Consider the following 9,066-nt stretch of genomic DNA (forward strand, 5'->3'; position numbering starts at 1 on the left):
AGGGAAAAGAAGTATTTATCTGCTTTGACAATAACTATAGAATTATCACGTTTAGACACCATTGTCCTTTGTCCCCAAAGCAAAAGTACAAAATCATGAATTTTGTTCTGAACAAGGGAGCCATATTGGTAACCATGCCTTTAATAAGGTATTTTACATAAAGATAGATGTGCATCTATTGAATTATTGAATTCACACACTGAATTTCATATTTTTTAAACCTTTAGTCTTTCAACCACTTTATTAGGTATGTTGTATGACGTCTATGTTTCAGATCAGCCCAAGAAGTTTCAAAAAATGTAAATGAATGATGGGTGGATGTTACAGTTTTAAGAGCTGGAAAAGGGTGCTCTCTTAGCAGCACATATACTAAAGTCGGAACAATACAGAGAAGATTAGCATGGCTCCTGTGCAAGGATAACACACAAATTCGTGAAGCGTTCCATATTCAAAAACAAAAAGAGCTGGAAAAGGAATTTGAATCTAGACCCAGAGATGGAAATCAAAAAGCTATGATGAGATATGTCATTTTGTAAATTACCTGTGGGTGGCATGGTCATGTGTGCATATGGGGGAACAACTTGTACGAGTCAATCACAAGGGTAGAGAAAAGTATTTTTCTTTTGTCCCGAGTTAGGAAAATAACATTAAAGTCAATGGGAACAATGCTGTGGTTTCTTCAAGGACAAAGGATTACCCTCAAATAAATGTATTGAACACTTTGGCGAGGGGATAAGCTATGGGAATGAACTGTGGGGATATTTATTATGGAACTTATAAATAAGTTTTCTGAGATTATTGCGGTGAGACGCTAAATTCCTTGCTTGTAACACACCCTACAGTTAATCTTACAACTATGCACTCCACTGCTTAAAGCAGAATGTATGACCTTTGGCCTGCACAACACAGATGGATAGTATTGACAAACAATTTTCAGAAAAGCTGATCGATCTGAAAGTATGCTATTTGCCCAATTTCCATGGTGACCTGATTTGACTCTTGACATAGAGTGACCACACATGCATACTAAGCGCTGACCACAACATTGAAGACAACGGGGTAGGCAGCTAAGGGCCCATAGGGATCCGTAGAAGAGAGCATGTGGGCCTCATGCGACTGCATTTGTGATCAGGGTATATGTGTGTCCTGGATCAGGAGACTCCAGAAGTCCATGACCCTAAATGCCTTCTTTTAACAAATGTTTAAGGATTATTCAAGGTCAAAATGATACAGTTAAATCAGTGGGGGGGGGGGAGAGGTGGGAGGCAGAGTGATTCCTGGAACCCCATCCCTAAGTTAATTATTTTAATTAACCAAAAAATTGGCAAGCCAGACTCAAGGAAATGGTTTAAAATCACCACATTTTATTCGAATATATATATACACACACACATATATACACACATATGTATATATATACTAGAGATTATATATATATTATATTTATAATATATATAATATAATATATATTATATATTATTATATATATTATATATTATTATATAATATATATGTTACTATATATTACATATAATATATATAATCTATGTATATTATATAATATGTATATTATATATTTTATATATATATTATATATATAATCTAAAGGCCATGTTTTGTATATATATATATATATATATATATATATATATATATATATATATATACACACACACACACACATATATATGTGTGTGTGTGAGATGTGTGTGCATGTGTTTGTGTGTATAGATGGGTATCTATATATATAATGTTATATATATATACATATATATATATAGAGAGAGAGAGAGAGAGAGAGAGAGAGATTTAAAAAGAATGTGCATTTTCAAAGAGATTAAGAAGTAAAAACAGGACTGGAGAGATGGCTTAGCAGTAAAAGGGGCTTGCTTGCATAGACCCAGGTGTATGGTTGCATGCAGCTCAAGGGTTGGAAGGAAGGAGAACCTTCCCTGTGGCCAAAATAAGATATATATTTTTTGAGCCCACACCTGTGCCAGGTATCCCAGTCATTGACCCTGGGCTCAAAGGAGGAATCCACCACACCTGTGCAGGGTGAGTGCTCAAGATAGATCTGATTGGGTGAGAGGGCAGATGTGAATGGGGTGAGCTGAGATAGGTGGGGCATAGGTGTGGTAAGGGTGTGGTGTGAGATCAAAAGATCCCTTCCTTAAAGGTCAACTCTGTCTGCCTTCAAAAACTGTTTAACCTGGTCCTCTGCCAAAAGTTCCTCACCCTTTGCTCAGTGAATGACTTGTTCATGTATTACTTGGTTTTGGCTGTTCAATAAAAAATGCCAATGAGGGCTGGAGAGATGGCTTAATGGTTAAGGAGCTTGTTTGCAGAGGCCAAGGGACCCAGGTTCGACTGAGGACCCACATAAGCCAAATGCACAATCTCTTTCTATCTCTCTGCTTCTCTTTCTCAAGTAAATAAATAGAAATAAAATATATTTTTTAAGAAATACCAATGAGTACCTGCATGCACAGGAAGCCACAGGCGCAGTAACGTCAGAGCTCCAGTGACAGCCAAGCAGCCGGTTTACTACTGGCTTAAACTAAGCTTCTTTTATTTTATTTTATTTTATTTTATCTTCCAATTTGGGATCCTTCTAAAAGTGGTTTGCCCACCCTTAAATAAGAAAATAACAAAAGTTAGACTATTTTTTAGGCTCTGCTCCTAGAAACGGTTTGTCCCCATCTGTATAGGAAAATTCCAGAACTGAGTCTTCTATAAATTCAAGGCTATGATCCTAAATAGGGCACTTTGGAAATGTTGCGAAACCTTAGGAGGTAGAGCCCTGCTTGAGAAAGTGTGTCACTGGGCGTGGGCCTGGAGGCATTATAACCCAACTCCTGGCATTCATTGCTCTCTCTCTCTCTCTCTCTCTCTCTCTCGCTCTCGCTCTCGCTCTCTCGCTCTCTCTCTCTCCCCTTCCTCCCAGATGTTGCAATGTGAACCAGCTTTCTGTTTCTGCCATATACTTTCCCCACCCTGGTGAAACTTCCCCTTAAAACTTTTACTGAAATAAACCCTTTCCTTCCCTAAGCTGTTTCTGGTTGGACATTGGACTCTAGCAATGACAAAGAAATTGGTATAAATAAGAAGCACTCTTAGGAGAACAAAACTCTAACAAAGTGAATAAGGAAAAGAAAAATAAAAACCAACATGATAGATGGATACATAGACAACAGGCAGAAAGATAAATATATATGGGCATATTTACTGCTAGTAGTGAGGAATTAAAAAGAATGAGAAGTTATGACATTGTACTTAAAACACAAGGCACAGGCTGGGGATATGGGTCATCAGCTAAAAGTGCTTTCTTGCAAAGCCTCCCAGTTGGGGTTCAATTCCCCAGTACCCACATAAAGCCAGGTGCACAAAGTGGCACATGCGTCTGGAGTTTGCTTACATAGCAAGAAGCACTGGTGCATGCATACAGTTTTATTTATTCATTCATTCTCTCCCTGTGTCACAAATAAATAAATACAAATATTTTTGAAAAACACAAAATACTAATTATCTATAAATACATACATTCACAAAATATATTCATATACAAATAAAAAGCCTCAAAAACAGTGAAAATTAAAGACAGTAATTATTACAGAAGCATCTATAGAGAGAAAATAAGAAGGGCAGAATTCGGTCTTAACTGGTATATTCTTCCAATTTACCAAAAAAAAAAAAAAAATGTAATCCTTCCTCATAGCACTTCTGGAATTTGCAAGGAGTAAAATCCTCAGTAATTCTCTAAAACTAGCATAAGCTGTCTGCTGCAAGTACAGAAGAACCATGAGCATTATCAGACATTTAAACTTATGAACTTGATGCAAAAATGCCATAAAATAAAAGGGCTAGAGTGATTGCTTAGTGGTTAGGGAGCTTGGCTGCAAAACCAAAGGACCCAGGTTCAATTCCCCAGGACCCATGTAAGCTAGATGCACAAGGTGCCACATGCATCTAGAGTTCATTTGCAGCAGCCCATTCTCTCTCTTTCTGTCTCTCTCTCTCTCAAATAAATAAATAAAAATAATATATTTTTAAAAATACTATATGTTTTAGTCAGGTTCACATTGCTGGTAGAAATCACCCAACCAAGGGCAGCTTTTGGGAAAAAGAGGTTTTTTTGTGGCTTACAGGCTCGAGGGGGAAGTTCCATGATGGCAGGGGGGAATGATGGCATGGGCAGAGTGTGGACATCACACCCTAGCCACAAAAGGTGGACCATGGCAACAGGAGAGTGTGCCAAACACTGGCAAGGGAACACTGGTTATAAGTCCACCCCCAATAATAACACTGCCTCCAGGAGGTGTTAATTCCCAACTCTCCATCAGCTGGGAACCTAGCATTGAGCACACCTAAGTTAATGGGGGACACCTGAACCACACCACCACATTCCACCCCTGGCTCACATAAACTGTAATTAATACATGATGTAAAATAGAATGCATTCAGTCCAACTTTAAAATTCCTTGGAGTTTTTATCAATTTCAATGATGTTCAAACATCACCATAGTCCAAGATCGTTTAACTGAGCCATAATACCAAAAAATAATCTCAAAACACACATGACACAGAATAAACATTCACACTGCAAAAGATGGCATAGCAAAGAAATAAACCAGCAATACATGATTTAAACAGGGCAAATACCAAACTCTGTAGCTCCAAGTCCAACAACTCTAGCCATTGACAATTCTCTGGCATTCCAATTCCACCCCTCCAGCTAGGCTACTCACAGTTCTAGAAAACTCCATCAGGGGCTGGAAGCTTTCCTTAGCAGCCATCTCATGGTCCTGGCATCTCCCTGGGTCTCCACTGCAATTCACTGTCCATCCTCATGGCTCCACCAGGTCTCCATGCAGGCATCCAGCAAACCTGCTTCACACTGCCCATGGCAGTTTCCAAAACACAAGACTGCGTTGCACACTCAATGGCCCTCTCTTGCCTGCTTTTCTTATACTCCCCAATATCAGGTAGGGTGCCAATTTGTTAATCCAGGGAGGAATAAAGCAGACTTTGAAGAACAGGACACTCCTTGAGCACTCAGGCCCTTTCAAAGGAGTCTACATTCTTCTAGTTGCCCCAGTGCAGGTCAACTGGCCCAATCTGAAAGGTTGTAATCTCTCAAACAATTTGCAGGTGAATGGGCAGCAGTTAAAGCCCAAAGGTTTCATTTGTTTCTATGCCATAGCCCTCTGCTCACACCAGTTCATTTCTATGCAAAGCAACCCTGCTCAACTTCTCAGGACACAGGCATAACATCAAGCCTCTCAAACTGCTTCTAGCCCAGTCCAAGCAAAGCTCTTTTTCACCCTCATAAGCCAAATCTCACAGTGCATAGTTCTTACTGCATTCAGGTCTTTCAACTCTGACAAGAATAGTCCATCAAGCTGTACTTTTAGCACTGCAAGACATCTTTTAGGCCAAGGTTTCAAATCCTTCCACCGTCCTCCTGAAAATCAGGTCCAAAAGGCCAAAGTCACACAGTCCGGTGTCCAGCAGCAACCATACTCCTCGGTACCACTTTACTGTTACAGTTAGGTTCACATTGCTGGTAGAAATCACCCAACCAAGAGCAGATTGTTAACAAAAGAGGTTTATGTTGGCTTATAGGATCAAGGGGTGAAGCTCCATGATGGCCAGGAAAATGATGGCATGAGCAGAGGGTGGACATAACCCCTGGCCAACATAAAGTGGACCACAGGGACAGGAGAGAGTGCCAAACACTGGCAAGGGGACACTGGCTATAACACCCAGAAGCCCACCCCCAACAATAAAACTGCCTCCAGGAGTTAATTTCCCAATATCCCTTACCTGGGAACTTAGCATTCAGAATACTTATGTTTATGGGGGAGACCTGAATCAAACCAGCACACCATTCAAAGAGTAATTATTGAAAAAATAGCAAACTGGTTCACACTATGAGTGTGTGTGTGTGCGTGTATAAAAGCTTCATGACTAAACATAGTGCAGCCTGAGAATATTGATATGGTTTAAATGTTTAAAAATATATATGCATATGGGACTGGAAAGATGGCTTAGCAGCTAAGGCACTTGCCTACAAAGCCAAATGACCCAGGTTCAATTCCCAGGACCCACGTAAACCAAATGCACAAAGTGGCACATGCATCTGGAGTTGTGTGCACTGGCTGAAAGCCCTGGCCCTCCCATTTTCTCTTTCTATCTGTCTCTTTCTCTCTCTCTGTAATAAAATATAAACATATATAATGTATTTTTAAAATGCATTAATATACTATAGCAAATTGATAATACATCAGTCATTTAATAAAATTCAAAGCCAATGTAGAGGTAATGAACAAATATTAAACAAATCTCTTTATTTACCTTTAAAGAGTAGACAAATATAATGAGAGTGAAACAGTATTATTTCCTACCTGAGTTCCACCTTGCCTCACATCTGCCTCAAGTTTGGTTAATGGGCATACATGCAAGTAACGTCTTCCAGGAGCTTCCTTATAAGCACTTAGCCTGGAACTTTTTTCATTCACCTTCCCTTTTTTTTTTTTTTTTTTTGTCCACATTGCTGCTAGGGTTCATGATCAAGGGATGTCAGAAGTCTAGAAGTTTAACTATAGTTAGGACTAATGCAGTCTGAAACTGGTAGTCTGAACTTCCCAAAATGTCAGAAGAAAAGAAACTTCCATTATGTTTAAGCTGTTGTTATTATGCTTGCTTCTCAACATTAAACAGAAAGTACTACAAAATACAAAGGGAAATAAGACAAATTATAATCAGGAAAACCTAAGTTACTTTTAGAGGTATGTATGGCGATATACCTGCAAAACCACAGAGATTTTGAGGTTCATCTTGTAACATCAGTGCACTTCAAGTTAGCACTCAATTCTCAGAAAAGAAAATGACTCAAATATAATGGACTTAGGATATTGCTCAATGGTTAAGGAGCTTGCCTGCAAAGCCTAATGACCTTGGTTTGATTCCACAGTACTTGTAAAGCTGGATGCACAAATAGTACATGTATCTGCAGTGTCTTTAAAGTATGCCCAATCTTTCTGCCTGATTTTCTTCTTTCTATCTCTTGCTGCTTACAAATAAGTAAATAATATTTTAAAACTGAAAAAATATTGGCAAAATGAAAGATAAAAAAAAGTGTTGCTAAAGAGACCATAAAAATTTTAAAGTTATTTTGAGCAATATAAAGTTAAAATTGTTTTCACTACAGACAATAGAAACATTATATCAAACTGATTTCTCATAAAACTAGATGCTTGGTGAGAACAAAGCTCATACAAATCAGAGGCTCAAGAAGTCTTCAAAAGTCCAGTGCTTTTCAATTTTCCTTCTTTCCTTTTGAATCTATCAAGATCACAGAATTGCCACACATGTGACACTATCCAGAAGAAAAGAGCAGTCTATATCTGACTGTGCCTGAGTAATGAGCAAACTGGTTCTAGGTGAGAAAGGACGAAAGGACCTAAAAGGAGGCTATGAAAGGACGTTGGGGTGATTATGGATGAGAGAGAGTGATGTCTTAGATAGTAGCTCAGGGTGAATTTCACAGTTATATTGCTAGTCAGGTCATGATAACTAGTGCATCATTCAGACTTTGATGAAACCAGTTTTAAATCTAGCATTGATAAACCCATGTGGTTCTTTTAGCAAGATGTCCCCCGTAGCCTCATGCGTTTTGAACACTTAGTCCCTGTTGCACTTTGGGAGGTAGAGCCTTGCTGCAGGGGATGTGCTGCTGAGTTCGGGTTCAGCTTCCCACTCACTAGAGCTCCGTCTACTCTGTACAGTACTGTCCACCTGATGGGATGCTTAGCCCACACTCTGCCATCATATCTTGGGCAGGGCAAAGCTTGCCCTTGATAATGTAAACCAAAATCAACTGTTTCTTCCCATTAGCTACATTTGGCCAGATGTTTTGTTCCAGCAACTTCAAGGTAACTGCAACAGCCTGCATCAATGCCCTGAGTGCTTTTTGTTTCTGGTGATTGAACCCAGGGCTTTGTGCATAGTAGACAGGTGCTCTACCACTGAGCCATTTCACCTCCTTCTGCCAGTAAGTCTCAGGCCATGTGAAATGTAGAATGCACTTGAGAAGAAGGGCTTGATTAACAAAGGAAGAAGTGACACTATAAGCTTTAGCTCAAGAGTATGAAGGGCTCTTCTATAGAAAAAGGCATTGCAATAGTTTTAGCTTATGTAAAGCGGAAAGGGGGGGATTTAAAATACTGGAGAGATGGGAAAAAGTAGGGCTCACTGTAGGAGCAACATCTGGGAGAGCAGTGGGGAGCAGAGGAGCAGGAATGCAGGTGGAGAACTGAACCCTGAACGTGAGAAGTGACGGGAAATGAGCAAGCCATCTCCCAGAAGAGGATCCAGGCAGATGGAACAAAGAAAGGGAAGCAATGAGTTCTATCCTGCTGTGTTTCCAATCAGTCATTCCCAAAAGGGATCCTTGGCCAGGAAAGCAGGAAACAGACAGGTGGTCTAAGGTCTATTGGGTAAAGTTAATATAGCACTATTTGATTATTCAGGTCTAAGTTTTAGGACCAAAAAAAAAGAAAAAAAAAACTGGAAGAGAATAGATTAAAAGCAATTACTGAAAATTTATGAATCCATCCAGTTGCCCAGACACCAGTCTCCTGACCTATATTTCTCTCTCCCTTAGTGTCAGGAGCTGGAGTTCTGCCTAGGTGGAGGCCATGCTAACACTACCAACAAGCTAAAGCAAGAGAAGTCCCACAGGATGTTGGGACAAAAAATGAGCATGGGGCATCTGCACAACCCTCTTCCACAGAGGAGGAAACCCGCTTTTCAAAGTGTTCACTGCAGTCCCAAGGTCTTGGAATCGCTGATCAGAAATGATCCCATACTGCACCTTCCTCCTTTTAGAACTTTTAAACACTCTACATATATCTTCCTTTCTCTTCCCCTAATTCATTGGTGTTTTTCCTCGGGAATATGACCTTCCTCGAGAGGCATTGACATTTCAGTGATGTCACCTCCACCTTCACAACGTGGTATATGGAAGGCACTGATCTTTATTTGCTGAACTGGTGAATTGAATTG

General features: G+C 39.7%; 1 non-coding gene across 1 annotated transcript; it reads left to right on the forward strand.

The window, feature by feature from the left end:
* The first annotated feature begins 346 nt into the window (after positions 1-346).
* On the forward strand, positions 347-452 carry LOC123453842. Its single transcript, XR_006633020.1, has one exon. It is a non-coding gene; the product is annotated as a U6 spliceosomal RNA (small nuclear RNA).
* The last annotated feature ends 8,614 nt before the right edge of the window (positions 453-9,066 follow it).

Source organism: Jaculus jaculus, chromosome 12, assembly GCF_020740685.1.
Source record: "Jaculus jaculus isolate mJacJac1 chromosome 12, mJacJac1.mat.Y.cur, whole genome shotgun sequence".
Taxonomy (NCBI): Eukaryota; Metazoa; Chordata; class Mammalia; order Rodentia; family Dipodidae; genus Jaculus; species Jaculus jaculus.